Genomic DNA, 15639 nt, shown 5'->3' on the forward strand with positions numbered 1-15639 from the left:
GTTGTTTGGCTTTGTAAGGCCTACTGCCCGCTTCACTCGAAACTGGGTCTAGGGTTGTCGGTTTGTAGGCTGTAAAAGCCCATAAAAGCTCTTGTTCTCCAACCAGCAGAGTGGCGCAGCGGAAGCGTGCTGGGCCCATAACCCAGAGGTCGATGGATCGAAACCATCCTCTGCTAACTTTTTTCAAATTATGTTTTTGTGTCATGGCATTAGGGCACAAAGAGCTGTAAGTGCCTGGATGCAATGTCATTCCTTGAACTTGCTGCCTCGTTCCACTCTTGCGCTAAATAGGAGAGGGTCCCAGCCCAGCCAACAAAATGTACTGTTCAATCAAACCAAACTTAAAACCAAGCTCCTTTTTTAAGGGGTCCCGGGGAAATGTTGGGCTGACCGGCAAGACCTCATGATGCGAACTGCTTCTGCGTCAAACGCAAGCTTTTTTCATTCCCAGCCAATGACTTATTCTTATTTCTAAGGGCCGCTCCATCAGATAGCCCAGACAGGCAGGCGTTGGTGGTATAGTGGTGAGCATAGCTGCCTTCCAAGCAGTTGACCCGGGTTCGATTCCCGGCCAACGCAGATCAAATCTTTAAATTGTTCAAAATGCATTTTTTGGAAATCAGACTCATGCTGAAAGCAAAGCTGACACACTTTTCGTGAAAATCAAAACCCCATCCAGGAAAGGTTCTTGCATCCTAGTTTCTGCAACTGTCTATCGGTGAGGGGATTGAAGCGAGCAGGGCTCCTGGCCCCTCCCCGACAAAGCCCTGACGAAGGCCTGACAAAGGCCTATTCGCCTTGCCCTGACGGGCCTTGGTCCCAGCAGGCCACCGAGCACAGCACCTCAGCCTATTAGAGTGAGGTTTCAGGATCTCTCTCATCCTGTAAACCAACATACTGAAGAAGGTGAAACGTGTGGCTGCGCTCCTCACATGCTGAAGCAGCAGCAGCCCTTTCCCTGAAGCAAAGTTCCTTCATTCCTCCCTCCCATAGCCCTTAGCAGGGGATTTATGGTAATTGAGTTGAGTTTCCAAACTGGCCCTTCCTTCCTTCCTTCCCATATCTGCCAGCTCGAGAAGGCTTGTTTTGTTGCACCTGGGAAGTAAAGTATCTATTTGCGAGAGAGAGAGAATGAGAGAGAGAGACAGAGAGAGAGAGACAGAGAGAGAAGGGGAAGGGGTGTTGGCAGTTAGGGTGTGAGCTAGAGAAATGAGGCCTGTCTGCAAAAGGCCATGGGATGGGAGTGCGTGGTTGCAGGTTGTTTGGCTTTGTAAGGCCTACTGCCCGCTTCACTCGAAACTGGGTCTAGGGTTGTCGGTTTGTAGGCTGTAAAAGCCCATAAAAGCTCTTGTTCTCCAACCAGCAGAGTGGCGCAGCGGAAGCGTGCTGGGCCCATAACCCAGAGGTCGATGGATCGAAACCATCCTCTGCTAACTTTTTTCAAATTATGTTTTTGTGTCATGGCATTAGGGCACAAAGAGCTGTAAGTGCCTGGATGCAATGTCATTCCTTGAACTTGCTGCCTCGTTCCACTCTTGCGCTAAATAGGAGAGGGTCCCAGCCCAGCCAACAAAATGTACTGTTCAATCAAACCAAACTTAAAACCAAGCTCCTTTTTTAAGGGGTCCCGGGGAAATGTTGGGCTGACCGGCAAGACCTCATGATGCGAACTGCTTCTGCGTCAAACGCAAGCTTTTTTCATTCCCAGCCAATGACTTATTCTTATTTCTAAGGGCCGCTCCATCAGATAGCCCAGACAGGCAGGCGTTGGTGGTATAGTGGTGAGCATAGCTGCCTTCCAAGCAGTTGACCCGGGTTCGATTCCCGGCCAACGCAGATCAAATCTTTAAATTGTTCAAAATGCATTTTTTGGAAATCAGACTCATGCTGAAAGCAAAGCTGACACACTTTTCGTGAAAATCAAAACCCCATCCAGGAAAGGTTCTTGCATCCTAGTTTCTGCAACTGTCTATCGGTGAGGGGATTGAAGCGAGCAGGGCTCCTGGCCCCTCCCCGACAAAGCCCTGACGAAGGCCTGACAAAGGCCTATTCGCCTTGCCCTGACGGGCCTTGGTCCCAGCAGGCCACCGAGCACAGCACCTCAGCCTATTAGAGTGAGGTTTCAGGATCTCTCTCATCCTGTAAACCAACATACTGAAGAAGGTGAAACGTGTGGCTGCGCTCCTCACATGCTGAAGCAGCAGCAGCCCTTTCCCTGAAGCAAAGTTCCTTCATTCCTCCCTCCCATAACCCTTAGCAGGGGATTTATGGTAATTGAGTTGAGTTTCCAAACTGGCCCTTCCTTCCTTCCTTCCCATATCTGCCAGCTCGAGAAGGCTTGTTTTGTTGCACCTGGGAAGTAAAGTATCTATTTGCGAGAGAGAGAGAATGAGAGAGAGAGACAGAGAGAGAGAGACAGAGAGAGAAGGGGAAGGGGTGTTGGCAGTTAGGGTGTGAGCTAGAGAAATGAGGCCTGTCTGCAAAAGGCCATGGGATGGGAGTGCGTGGTTGCAGGTTGTTTGGCTTTGTAAGGCCTACTGCCCGCTTCACTCGAAACTGGGTCTAGGGTTGTCGGTTTGTAGGCTGTAAAAGCCAATAAAAGCTCTTGTTCTCCACCCAGCAGAGTGGCGCAGCGGAAGCGTGCTGGGCCCATAACCCAGAGGTCGATGGATCGAAACCATCCTCTGCTAACTTTTTTCAAATTATGTTTTTGTGTCATGGCATTAGGGCACAAAGAGCTGTAAGTGCCTGGATGCAATGTCATTCCTTGAACTTGCTGCCTCGTTCCACTCTTGCGCTAAATAGGAGAGGGTCCCAGCCCAGCCAACAAAATGTACTGTTCAATCAAACCAAACTTAAAACCAAGCTCCTTTTTTAAGGGGTCCCGGGGAAATGTTGGGCTGACCGGCAAGACCTCATGATGCGAACTGCTTCTGCGTCAAACGCAAGCTTTTTTCATTCCCAGCCAATGACTTATTCTTATTTCTAAGGGCCGCTCCATCAGATAGCCCAGACAGGCAGGCGTTGGTGGTATAGTGGTGAGCATAGCTGCCTTCCAAGCAGTTGACCCGGGTTCGATTCCCGGCCAACGCAGATCAAATCTTTAAATTGTTCAAAATGCATTTTTTGGAAATCAGACTCATGCTGAAAGCAAAGCTGACACACTTTTCGTGAAAATCAAAACCCCATCCAGGAAAGGTTCTTGCATCCTAGTTTCTGCAACTGTCTATCGGTGAGGGGATTGAAGCGAGCAGGGCTCCTGGCCCCTCCCCGACAAAGCCCTGACGAAGGCCTGACAAAGGCCTATTCGCCTTGCCCTGACGGGCCTTGGTCCCAGCAGGCCACCGAGCACAGCACCTCAGCCTATTAGAGTGAGGTTTCAGGATCTCTCTCATCCTGTAAACCAACATACTGAAGAAGGTGAAACGTGTGGCTGCGCTCCTCACATGCTGAAGCAGCAGCAGCCCTTTCCCTGAAGCAAAGTTCCTTCATTCCTCCCTCCCATAACCCTTAGCAGGGGATTTATGGTAATTGAGTTGAGTTTCCAAACTGGCCCTTCCTTCCTTCCTTCCCATATCTGCCAGCTCGAGAAGGCTTGTTTTGTTGCACCTGGGAAGTAAAGTATCTATTTGCGAGAGAGAGAGAATGAGAGAGAGAGACAGAGAGAGAGAGACAGAGAGAGAAGGGGAAGGGGTGTTGGCAGTTAGGGTGTGAGCTAGAGAAATGAGGCCTGTCTGCAAAAGGCCATGGGATGTTAGTGCGTGGTTGCAGGTTGTTTGGCTTTGTAAGGCCTACTGCCCGCTTCACTCGAAACTGGGTCTAGGGTTGTCGGTTTGTAGGCTGTAAAAGCCCATAAAAGCTTTTGTTCTCCAACCAGCAGAGTGGCGCAGCGGAAGCGTGCTGGGCCCATAACCCAGAGGTCGATGGATCGAAACCATCCTCTGCTAACTTTTTTCAAATTATGTTTTTGTGTCATGGCATTAGGGCACAAAGAGCTGTAAGTGCCTGGATGCAATGTCATTCCTTGAACTTGCTGCCTCGTTCCACTCTTGCGCTAAATAGGAGAGGGTCCCAGCCCAGCCAACAAAATGTACTGTTCAATCAAACCAAACTTAAAACCAAGCTCCTTTTTTAAGGGGTCCCGGGGAAATGTTGGGCTGACCGGCAAGACCTCATGATGCGAACTGCTTCTGCGTCAAACGCAAGCTTTTTTCATTCCCAGCCAATGACTTATTCTTATTTCTAAGGGCCGCTCCATCAGATAGCCCAGACAGGCAGGCGTTGGTGGTATAGTGGTGAGCATAGCTGCCTTCCAAGCAGTTGACAACGCAGATCAAATCTTTAAATTGTTCAAAATGCATTTTTTGGAAATCAGACTCATGCTGAAAGCAAAGCTGACACACTTTTCGTGAAAATCAAAACCCCATCCAGGAAAGGTTCTTGCATCCTAGTTTCTGCAACTGTCTATCGGTGAGGGGATTGAAGCGAGCAGGGCTCCTGGCCCCTCCCCGACAAAGGCCTGACAAAGGCCTATTCGCCTTGCCCTGACGGGCCAAGGTCCCAGCAGGCCACCGAGCACAGCACCTCAGCCTATTAGAGTGAGGTTTCAGGATCTCTCTCATCCTGTAAACCAACATACTGAAGAAGGTGAAACGTGTGGCTGCGCTCCTCACATGCTGAAGCAGCAGCAGCCCTTTCCCTGAAGCAAAGTTCCTTCATTCCTCCCTCCCATAACCCTTAGCAGGGGATTTATGGTAATTGAGTTGAGTTTCCAAACTGGCCCTTCCTTCCTTCCTTCCCATATCTGCCAGCTCGAGAAGGCTTGTTTTGTTGCACCTGGGAAGTAAAGTATCTATTTGCGAGAGAGAGAGAATGAGAGAGAGAGACAGAGAGAGAGAGACAGAGAGAGAAGGGGAAGGGGTGTTGGCAGTTAGGGTGTGAGCTAGAGAAATGAGGCCTGTCTGCAAAAGGCCATGGGATGGGAGTGCGTGGTTGCAGGTTGTTTGGCTTTGTAAGGCCTACTGCCCGCTTCACTCGAAAATGGGTCTAGGGTTGTCGGTTTGTAGGCTGTAAAAGCCCAGAAAAGCTTTTGTTCTCCAACCAGCAGAGTGGCGCAGCGGAAGCGTGCTGGGCCCATAACCCAGAGGTCGATGGATCGAAACCATCCTCTGCTAACTTTTTTCAAATTATGTTTTTGTGTCATGGCATTAGGGCACAAAGAGCTGTAAGTGCCTGGATGCAATGTCATTCCTTGAACTTGCTGCCTCGTTCCACTCTTGCGCTAAATAGGAGAGGGTCCCAGCCCAGCCAACAAAATGTACTGTTCAATCAAACCAAACTTAAAACCAAGCTCCTTTTTTAAGGGGTCCCGGGGAAATGTTGGGCTGACCGGCAAGACCTCATGATGCGAACTGCTTCTGCGTCAAACGCAAGCTTTTTTCATTCCCAGCCAATGACTTATTCTTATTTCTAAGGGCCGCTCCATCAGATAGCCCAGACAGGCAGGCGTTGGTGGTATAGTGGTGAGCATAGCTGCCTTCCAAGCAGTTGACCCCGGTTCGATTCCCGGCCAACGCAGATCAAATCTTTAAATGTTCAAAATGCATTTTTTGGAAATCAGACTCATGCTGAAAGCAAAGCTGACACACTTTTCGTGAAAATCAAAACCCCATCCAGGAAAGGTTCTTGCATCCTAGTTTCTGCAACTGTCTATCGGTGAGGGGATTGAAGCGAGCAGGGCTCCTGGCCCCTCCCCGACAAAGGCCTACCAAAGGCCTATTCGCCTTGCCCTGACGGGCCAAGGTCCCAGCAGGCCACCGAGCACAGCACCTCAGCCTATTAGAGTGAGGTTTCAGGATCTCTCTCATCCTGTAAACCAACATACTGAAGAAGGTGAAACGTGTGGCTGCGCTCCTCACATGCTGAAGCAGCAGCAGCCCTTTCCCTGAAGCAAAGTTCCTTCATTCCTCCCTCCCATAACCCTTAGCAGGGGATTTATGGTAATTGAGTTGAGTTTCCAAACTGGCCCTTCCTTCCTTCCTTCCCATATCTGCCAGCTCGAGAAGGCTTGTTTTGTTGCACCTGGGAAGTAAAGTATCTATTTGCGAGAGAGAGAGAATGAGAGAGAGAGACAGAGAGAGAGAGACAGAGAGAGAAGGGGAAGGGGTGTTGGCAGTTAGGGTGTGAGCTAGAGAAATGAGGCCTGTCTGCAAAAGGCCATGGGATGGGAGTGCGTGGTTGCAGGTTGTTTGGCTTTGTAAGGCCTACTGCCCGCTTCACTAGAAAATGGGTCTAGGGTTGTCGGTTTGTAGGCTGTAAAAGCCCAGAAAAGCTTTTGTTCTCCAACCAGCAGAGTGGCGCAGCAGAAGCGTGCTGGGCCCATAACCCAGAGGTCGATGGATCGAAACCATCCTCTGCTAACTTTTTTCAAATTATGTTTTTGTGTCATGGCATTAGGGCACAAAGAGCTGTAAGTGCCTGGATGCAATGTCATTCCTTGAACTTGCTGCCTCGTTCCACTCTTGCGCTAAATAGGAGAGGGTCCCAGCCCAGCCAACAAAATGTACTGTTCAATCAAACCAAACTTAAAACCAAGCTCCTTTTTTAAGGGGTCCCGGGGAAATGTTGGGCTGACCGGCAAGACCTCATGATGCGAACTGCTTCTGCGTCAAACGCGCAAGCTTTTTTCATTCCCAGCCAATGACTTATTCTTATTTCTAAGGGCCGCTCCATCAGATAGCCCAGACAGGCAGGCGTTGGTGGTATAGTGGTGAGCATAGCTGCCTTCCAAGCAGTTGACCCGGGTTTGATTCCCGGCCAACGCAGATCAAATCTTTAAATTGTTCAAAATGCATTTTTTGGAAATCAGACTCATGCTGAAAGCAAAGCTGACACACTTTTCGTGAAAATCAAAACCCCATCCAGGAAAGGTTCTTGCATCCTAGTTTCTGCAACTGTCTATCGGTGAGGGGATTGAAGCGAGCAGGGCTCCTGGCCCCTCCCCGACAAAGGCCTGACAAAGGCCTATTCGCCTTGCCCTGACGGGCCAAGGTCCCAGCAGGCCACCGAGCACAGCACCTCAGCCTATTAGAGTGAGGTTTCAGGATCTCTCTCATCCTGTAAACCAACATACTGAAGAAGGTGAAACGTGTGGCTGCGCTCCTCACATGCTGAAGCAGCAGCAGCCCTTTCCCTGAAGCAAAGTTCCTTCATTCCTCCCTCCCATAACCCTTAGCAGGGGATTTATGGTAATTGAGTTGAGTTTCCAAATTGGCCCTTCCTTCCTTCCTTCCCATATCTGCCAGCTCGAGAAGGCTTGTTTTGTTGCACCTGGGAAGTAAAGTATCTATTTGCGAGAGAGAGAGAATGAGAGAGAGAGACAGAGAGAGAGAGACAGAGAGAGAAGGGGAAGGGGTGTTGGCAGTTAGGGTGTGAGCTAGAGAAATGAGGCCTGTCTGCAAAAGGCCATGGGATGGGAGTGCGTGGTTGCAGGTTGTTTGGCTTTGTAAGGCCTACTGCCCGCTTCACTCGAAACTGGGTCTAGGGTTGTCGGTTTGTAGGCTGTAAAAGCCCAGAAAAGCTCTTGTTCTCCAACCAGCAGAGTGGCGCAGCGGAAGCGTGCTGGGCCCATAACCCAGAGGTCGATGGATCGAAACCATCCTCTGCTAACTTTTTTCAAATTATGTTTTTGTGTCATGGCATTAGGGCACAAAGAGCTGTAAGTGCCTGGATGCAATGTCATTCCTTGAACTTGCTGCCTCGTTCCACTCTTGCGCTAAATAGGAGAGGGTCCCAGCCCAGCCAACAAAATGTACTGTTCAATCAAACCAAACTTAAAACCAAGCTCCTTTTTTAAGGGGTCCCGGGGAAATGTTGGGCTGACCGGCAAGACCTCATGATGCGAACTGCTTCTGCGTCAAACGCAAGCTTTTTTCATTCCCAGCCAATGACTTATTCTTATTTCTAAGGGCCGCTCCATCAGATAGCCCAGACAGGCAGGCGTTGGTGGTATAGTGGTGAGCATAGCTGCCTTCCAAGCAGTTGACCCGGGTTCGATTCCCGGCCAACGCAGATCAAATCTTTAAATTGTTCAAAATGCATTTTTTGGAAATCAGACTCATGCTGAAAGCAAAGCTGACACACTTTTCGTGAAAATCAAAACCCCATCCAGGAAAGGTTCTTGTATCCTAGTTTCTGCAACTGTCTATCGGTGAGGGGATTGAAGCGAGCAGGGCTCCTGGCCCCTCCCCGACAAAGCCCTGACGAAGGCCTGACAAAGGCCTATTCGCCTTGCCCTGACGGGCCTTGGTCCCAGCAGGCCACCGAGCACAGCACCTCAGCCTATTAGAGTGAGGTTTCAGGATCTCTCTCATCCTGTAAACCAACATACTGAAGAAGGTGAAACGTGTGGCTGCGCTCCTCACATGCTGAAGCAGCAGCAGCCCTTTCCCTGAAGCAAAGTTCCTTCATTCCTCCCTCCCATAACCCTTAGCAGGGGATTTATGGTAATTGAGTTGAGTTTCCAAACTGGCCCTTCCTTCCTTCCTTCCCATATCTGCCAGCTCGAGAAGGCTTGTTTTGTTGCACCTGGGAAGTAAAGTATCTATTTGCGAGAGAGAGAGAATGAGAGAGAGAGACAGAGAGAGAGAGACAGAGAGAGAAGGGGAAGGGGTGTTGGCAGTTAGGGTGTGAGCTAGAGAAATGAGGCCTGTCTGCAAAAGGCCATGGGATGGGAGTGCGTGGTTGCAGGTTGTTTGGCTTTGTAAGGCCTACTGCCCGCTTCACTCGAAACTGGGTCTAGGGTTGTCGGTTTGTAGGCTGTAAAAGCCCATAAAAGCTCTTGTTCTCCAACCAGCAGAGTGGCGCAGCGGAAGCGTGCTGGGCCCATAACCCAGAGGTCGATGGATCGAAACCATCCTCTGCTAACTTTTTTCAAATTATGTTTTTGTGTCATGGCATTAGGGCACAAAGAGCTGTAAGTGCCTGGATGCAATGTCATTCCTTGAACTTGCTGCCTCGTTCCACTCTTGCGCTAAATAGGAGAGGGTCCCAGCCCAGCCAACAAAATGTACTGTTCAATCAAACCAAACTTAAAACCAAGCTCCTTTTTTAAGGGGTCCCGGGGAAATGTTGGGCTGACCGGCAAGACCTCATGATGCGAACTGCTTCTGCGTCAAACGCAAGCTTTTTTCATTCCCAGCCAATGACTTATTCTTATTTCTAAGGGCCGCTCCATCAGATAGCCCAGACAGGCAGGCGTTGGTGGTATAGTGGTGAGCATAGCTGCCTTCCAAGCAGTTGACCCGGGTTCGATTCCCGGCCAACGCAGATCAAATCTTTAAATTGTTCAAAATGCATTTTTTGGGAATCAGACTCATGCTGAAAGCAAAGCTGACACACTTTTCGTGAAAATCAAAACCCCATCCAGGAAAGGTTCTTGCATCCTAGTTTCTGCAACTGTCTATCGGTGAGGGGATTGAAGCGAGCAGGGCTCCTGGCCCCTCCCCGACAAAGCCCTGACGAAGGCCTGACAAAGGCCTATTCGCCTTGCCCTGACGGGCCTTGGTCCCAGCAGGCCACCGAGCACAGCACCTCAGCCTATTAGAGTGAGGTTTCAGGATCTCTCTCATCCTGTAAACCAACATACTGAAGAAGGTGAAACGTGTGGCTGCGCTCCTCACATGCTGAAGCAGCAGCAGCCCTTTCCCTGAAGCAAAGTTCCTTCATTCCTCCCTCCCATAACCCTTAGCAGGGGATTTATGGTAATTGAGTTGAGTTTCCAAACTGGCCCTTCCTTCCTTCCTTCCCATATCTGCCAGCTCGAGAAGGCTTGTTTTGTTGCACCTGGGAAGTAAAGTATCTATTTGCGAGAGAGAGAGAATGAGAGAGAGAGACAGAGAGAGAGAGACAGAGAGAGAAGGGGAAGGGGTGTTGGCAGTTAGGGTGTGAGCTAGAGAAATGAGGCCTGTCTGCAAAAGGCCATGGGATGGGAGTGCGTGGTTGCAGGTTGTTTGGCTTTGTAAGGCCTACTGCCCGCTTCACTCGAAACTGGGTCTAGGGTTGTCGGTTTGTAGGCTGTAAAAGCCCATAAAAGCTCTTGTTCTCCAACCAGCAGAGTGGCGCAGCGGAAGCGTGCTGGGCCCATAACCCATAGGTCGATGGATCGAAACCATCCTCTGCTAACTTTTTTCAAATTATGTTTTTGTGTCATGGCATTAGGGCACAAAGAGCTGTAAGTGCCTGGATGCAATGTCATTCCTTGAACTTGCTGCCTCGTTCCACTCTTGCGCTAAATAGGAGAGGGTCCCAGCCCAGCCAACAAAATGTACTGTTCAATCAAACCAAACTTAAAACCAAGCTCCTTTTTTAAGGGGTCCCGGGGAAATGTTGGGCTGACCGGCAAGACCTCATGATGCGAACTGCTTCTGCGTCAAACGCAAGCTTTTTTCATTCCCAGCCAATGACTTATTCTTATTTCTAAGGGCCGCTCCATCAGATAGCCCAGACAGGCAGGCGTTGGTGGTATAGTGGTGAGCATAGCTGCCTTCCAAGCAGTTGACCCCGGTTCGATTCCCGGCCAACGCAGATCAAATCTTTAAATTGTTCAAAATGCATTTTTTGGAAATCAGACTCATGCTGAAAGCAAAGCTGACACACTTTTCGTGAAAATCAAAACCCCATCCAGGAAAGGTTCTTGCATCCTAGTTTCTGCAACTGTCTATCGGTGAGGGGATTGAAGCGAGCAGGGCTCCTGGCCCCTCCCCGACAAAGGCCTGACAAAGGCCTATTCGCCTTGCCCTGACGGGCCAAGGTCCCAGCAGGCCACCGAGCACAGCACCTCAGCCTATTAGAGTGAGGTTTCAGGATCTCTCTCATCCTGTAAACCAACATACTGAAGAAGGTGAAACGTGTGGCTGCGCTCCTCACATGCTGAAGCAGCAGCAGCCCTTTCCCTGAAGCAAAGTTCCTTCATTCCTCCCTCCCATAACCCTTAGCAGGGGATTTATGGTAATTGAGTTGAGTTTCCAAACTGGCCCTTCCTTCCTTCCTTCCCATATCTGCCAGCTCGAGAAGGCTTGTTTTGTTGCACCTGGGAAGTAAAGTATCTATTTGCGAGAGAGAGAGAATGAGAGAGAGAGACAGAGAGAGAGAGACAGAGAGAGAAGGGGAAGGGGTGTTGGCAGTTAGGGTGTGAGCTAGAGAAATGAGGCCTGTCTGCAAAAGGCCATGGGATGGGAGTGCGTGGTTGCAGGTTGTTTGGCTTTGTAAGGCCTACTGCCCGCTTCACTCGAAAATGGGTCTAGGGTTGTCGGTTTGTAGGCTGTAAAAGCCCAGAAAAGCTTTTGTTCTCCAACCAGCAGAGTGGCGCAGCGGAAGCGTGCTGGGCCCATAACCCAGAGGTCGATGGATCGAAACCATCCTCTGCTAACTTTTTTCAAATTATGTTTTTGTGTCATGGCATTAGGGCACAAAGAGCTGTAAGTGCCTGGATGCAATGTCATTCCTTGAACTTGCTGCCTCGTTCCACTCTTGCGCTAAATAGGAGAGGGTCCCAGCCCAGCCAACAAAATGTACTGTTCAATCAAACCAAACTTAAAACCAAGCTCCTTTTTTAAGGGGTCCCGGGGAAATGTTGGGCTGACCGGCAAGACCTCATGATGCGAACTGCTTCTGCGTCAAACGCAAGCTTTTTTCATTCCCAGCCAATGACTTATTCTTATTTCTAAGGGCCGCTCCATCAGATAGCCCAGACAGGCAGGCAGGCGTTGGTGGTATAGTGGTGAGCATAGCTGCCTTCCAAGCAGTTGACCCCGGTTCGATTCCCGGCCAACGCAGATCAAATCTTTAAATGTTCAAAATGCATTTTTTGGAAATCAGACTCATGCTGAAAGCAAAGCTGACACACTTTTCGTGAAAATCAAAACCCCATCCAGGAAAGGTTCTTGCATCCTAGTTTCTGCAACTGTCTATCGGTGAGGGGATTGAAGCGAGCAGGGCTCCTGGCCCCTCCCCGACAAAGGCCTGACAAAGGCCTATTCGCCTTGCCCTGACGGGCCAAGGTCCCAGCAGGCCACCGAGCACAGCACCTCAGCCTATTAGAGTGAGGTTTCAGGATCTCTCTCATCCTGTAAACCAACATACTGAAGAAGGTGAAACGTGTGGCTGCGCTCCTCACATGCTGAAGCAGCAGCAGCCCTTTCCCTGAAGCAAAGTTCCTTCATTCCTCCCTCCCATAACCCTTAGCAGGGGATTTATGGTAATTGAGTTGAGTTTCCAAACTGGCCCTTCCTTCCTTCCTTCCCATATCTGCCAGCTCGAGAAGGCTTGTTTTGTTGCACCTGGGAAGTAAAGTATCTATTTGCGAGAGAGAGAGAATGAGAGAGAGAGACAGAGAGAGAGAGACAGAGAGAGAAGGGGAAGGGGTGTTGGCAGTTAGGGTGTGAGCTAGAGAAATGAGGCCTGTCTGCAAAAGGCCATGGGATGGGAGTGCGTGGTTGCAGGTTGTTTGGCTTTGTAAGGCCTACTGCCCGCTTCACTCGAAAATGGGTCTAGGGTTGTCGGTTTGTAGGCTGTAAAAGCCCAGAAAAGCTTTTGTTCTCCAACCAGCAGAGTGGCGCAGCGGAAGCGTGCTGGGCCCATAACCCAGAGGTCGATGGATCGAAACCATCCTCTGCTAACTTTTTTCAAATTATGTTTTTGTGTCATGGCATTAGGGCACAAAGAGCTGTAAGTGCCTGGATGCAATGTCATTCCTTGAACTTGCTGCCTCGTTCCACTCTTGCGCTAAATAGGAGAGGGTCCCAGCCCAGCCAACAAAATGTACTGTTCAATCAAACCAAACTTAAAACCAAGCTCCTTTTTTAAGGGGTCCCGGGGAAATGTTGGGCTGACCGGCAAGACCTCATGATGCGAACTGCTTCTGCGTCAAACGCGCAAGCTTTTTTCATTCCCAGCCAATGACTTATTCTTATTTCTAAGGGCCGCTCCATCAGATAGCCCAGACAGGCAGGCGTTGGTGGTATAGTGGTGAGCATAGCTGCCTTCCAAGCAGTTGACCCGGGTTTGATTCCCGGCCAACGCAGATCAAATCTTTAAATTGTTCAAAATGCATTTTTTGGAAATCAGACTCATGCTGAAAGCAAAGCTGACACACTTTTCGTGAAAATCAAAACCCCATCCAGGAAAGGTTCTTGCATCCTAGTTTCTGCAACTGTCTATCGGTGAGGGGATTGAAGCGAGCAGGGCTCCTGGCCCCTCCCCGACAAAGGCCTGACAAAGGCCTATTCGCCTTGCCCTGACGGGCCAAGGTCCCAGCAGGCCACCGAGCACAGCACCTCAGCCTATTAGAGTGAGGTTTCAGGATCTCTCTCATCCTGTAAACCAACATACTGAAGAAGGTGAAACGTGTGGCTGCGCTCCTCACATGCTGAAGCAGCAGCAGCCCTTTCCCTGAAGCAAAGTTCCTTCATTCCTCCCTCCCATAACCCTTAGCAGGGGATTTATGGTAATTGAGTTGAGTTTCCAAACTGGCCCTTCCTTCCTTCCTTCCCATATCTGCCAGCTCGAGAAGGCTTGTTTTGTTGCACCTGGGAAGTAAAGTATCTATTTGCGAGAGAGAGAGAATGAGAGAGAGAGACAGAGAGAGAGAGACAGAGAGAGAAGGGGAAGGGGTGTTGGCAGTTAGGGTGTGAGCTAGAGAAATGAGGCCTGTCTGCAAAAGGCCATGGGATGGGAGTGCGTGGTTGCAGGTTGTTTGGCTTTGTAAGGCCTACTGCCCGCTTCACTCGAAACTGGGTCTAGGGTTGTCGGTTTGTAGGCTGTAAAAGCCCATAAAAGCTCTTGTTCTCCAACCAGCAGAGTGGCGCAGCGGAAGCGTGCTGGGCCCATAACCCAGAGGTCGATGGATCGAAACCATCCTCTGCTAACTTTTTTCAAATTATGTTTTTGTGTCATGGCATTAGGGCACAAAGAGCTGTAAGTGCCTGGATGCAATGTCATTCCTTGAACTTGCTGCCTCGTTCCACTCTTGCGCTAAATAGGAGAGGGTCCCAGCCCAGCCAACAAAATGTACTGTTCAATCAAACCAAACTTAAAACCAAGCTCCTTTTTTAAGGGGTCCCGGGGAAATGTTGGGCTGACCGGCAAGACCTCATGATGCGAACTGCTTCTGCGTCAAACGCAAGCTTTTTTCATTCCCAGCCAATGACTTATTCTTATTTCTAAGGGCCGCTCCATCAGATAGCCCAGACAGGCAGGCGTTGGTGGTATAGTGGTGAGCATAGCTGCCTTCCAAGCAGTTGACCCGGGTTCGATTCCCGGCCAACGCAGATCAAATCTTTAAATTGTTCAAAATGCATTTTTTGGAAATCAGACTCATGCTGAAAGCAAAGCTGACACACTTTTCGTGAAAATCAAAACCCCATCCAGGAAAGGTTCTTGCATCCTAGTTTCTGCAACTGTCTATCGGTGAGGGGATTGAAGCGAGCAGGGCTCCTGGCCCCTCCCCGACAAAGCCCTGACGAAGGCCTGACAAAGGCCTATTCGCCTTGCCCTGACGGGCCTTGGTCCCAGCAGGCCACCGAGCACAGCACCTCAGCCTATTAGAGTGAGGTTTCAGGATCTCTCTCATCCTGTAAACCAACATACTGAAGAAGGTGAAACGTGTGGCTGCGCTCCTCACATGCTGAAGCAGCAGCAGCCCTTTCCCTGAAGCAAAGTTCCTTCATTCCTCCCTCCCATAACCCTTAGCAGGGGATTTATGGTAATTGAGTTGAGTTTCCAAACTGGCCCTTCCTTCCTTCCTTCCCATATCTGCCAGCTCGAGAAGGCTTGTTTTGTTGCACCTGGGAAGTAAAGTATCTATTTGCGAGAGAGAGAGAATGAGAGAGAGAGACAGAGAGAGAGAGACAGAGAGAGAAGGGGAAGGGGTGTTGGCAGTTAGGGTGTGAGCTAGAGAAATGAGGCCTGTCTGCAAAAGGCCATGGGATGGGAGTGCGTGGTTGCAGGTTGTTTGGCTTTGTAAGGCCTACTGCCCGCTTCACTCGAAACTGGGTCTAGGGTTGTCGGTTTGTAGGCTGTAAAAGCCCAGAAAAGCTCTTGTTCTCCAACCAGCAGAGTGGCGCAGCGGAAGCGTGCTGGGCCCATAACCCAGAGGTAGATGGATCGAAACCATCCTCTGCTAACTTTTTTCAAATTATGTTTTTGTGTCATGGCATTAGGGCACAAAGAGCTGTAAGTGCCTGGATGCAATGTCATTCCTTGAACTTGCTGCCTTGTTCCACTCTTGCGCTAAATAGGAGAGGGTCCCAGCCCAGCCAACAAAATGTACTGTTCAATCAAACCAAACTTAAAACCAAGCTCCTTTTTTAAGGGGTCCCGGGGAAATGTTGGGCTGACCGGCAAGACCTCATGATGCGAACTGCTTCTGCGTCAAACGCAAGCTTTTTTCATTCCCAGCCAATGACTTATTCTTATTTCTAAGGGCCGCTCCATCAGATAGCCCAGACAGGCAGGCGTTGGTGGTATAGTGGTGAGCATAGCTGCCTTCCAAGCAGTTGACCCCGGTTCGATTCCCGGCCAACGCAGATCAAATCTTTAAATGTTCAAAATGCATTTTTTGGAAATCAGACTCATGCTGAA

The 15639-nt window shown here is 49.8% G+C and overlaps 6 non-coding genes across 6 annotated transcripts; all 6 read left to right on the top strand.

Annotated features, from left to right (window-relative positions):
* Positions 1 to 507: 507 nt before the first annotated feature.
* Positions 508 to 579, top strand: TRNAG-UCC (transfer RNA glycine (anticodon UCC)). The gene has a single exon. It is a non-coding gene; the product is annotated as a tRNA-Gly (tRNA).
* A 1185-nt stretch (positions 580 to 1764) lies between these two features.
* TRNAG-UCC (transfer RNA glycine (anticodon UCC)) lies at positions 1765 to 1836 on the top strand. Its single transcript has one exon. It is a non-coding gene; the product is annotated as a tRNA-Gly (tRNA).
* A 1185-nt stretch (positions 1837 to 3021) lies between these two features.
* Positions 3022 to 3093, top strand: TRNAG-UCC (transfer RNA glycine (anticodon UCC)). Its single transcript has one exon. It is a non-coding gene; the product is annotated as a tRNA-Gly (tRNA).
* Positions 3094 to 7998: 4905 nt separating this feature from the next.
* Positions 7999 to 8070, top strand: TRNAG-UCC (transfer RNA glycine (anticodon UCC)). Its single transcript has one exon. It is a non-coding gene; the product is annotated as a tRNA-Gly (tRNA).
* A 1185-nt stretch (positions 8071 to 9255) lies between these two features.
* On the top strand, positions 9256 to 9327 carry TRNAG-UCC (transfer RNA glycine (anticodon UCC)). The gene has a single exon. It is a non-coding gene; the product is annotated as a tRNA-Gly (tRNA).
* A 4928-nt stretch (positions 9328 to 14255) lies between these two features.
* On the top strand, positions 14256 to 14327 carry TRNAG-UCC (transfer RNA glycine (anticodon UCC)). Its single transcript has one exon. It is a non-coding gene; the product is annotated as a tRNA-Gly (tRNA).
* Positions 14328 to 15639: the final 1312 nt, after the last annotated feature.

This window comes from Ambystoma mexicanum, chromosome 6q, assembly GCF_040938575.1.
Source record: "Ambystoma mexicanum isolate Mex_15411 chromosome 6q, UKY_AmexF1_1, whole genome shotgun sequence".
Classification (NCBI taxonomy): domain Eukaryota; kingdom Metazoa; phylum Chordata; class Amphibia; order Caudata; family Ambystomatidae; genus Ambystoma; species Ambystoma mexicanum.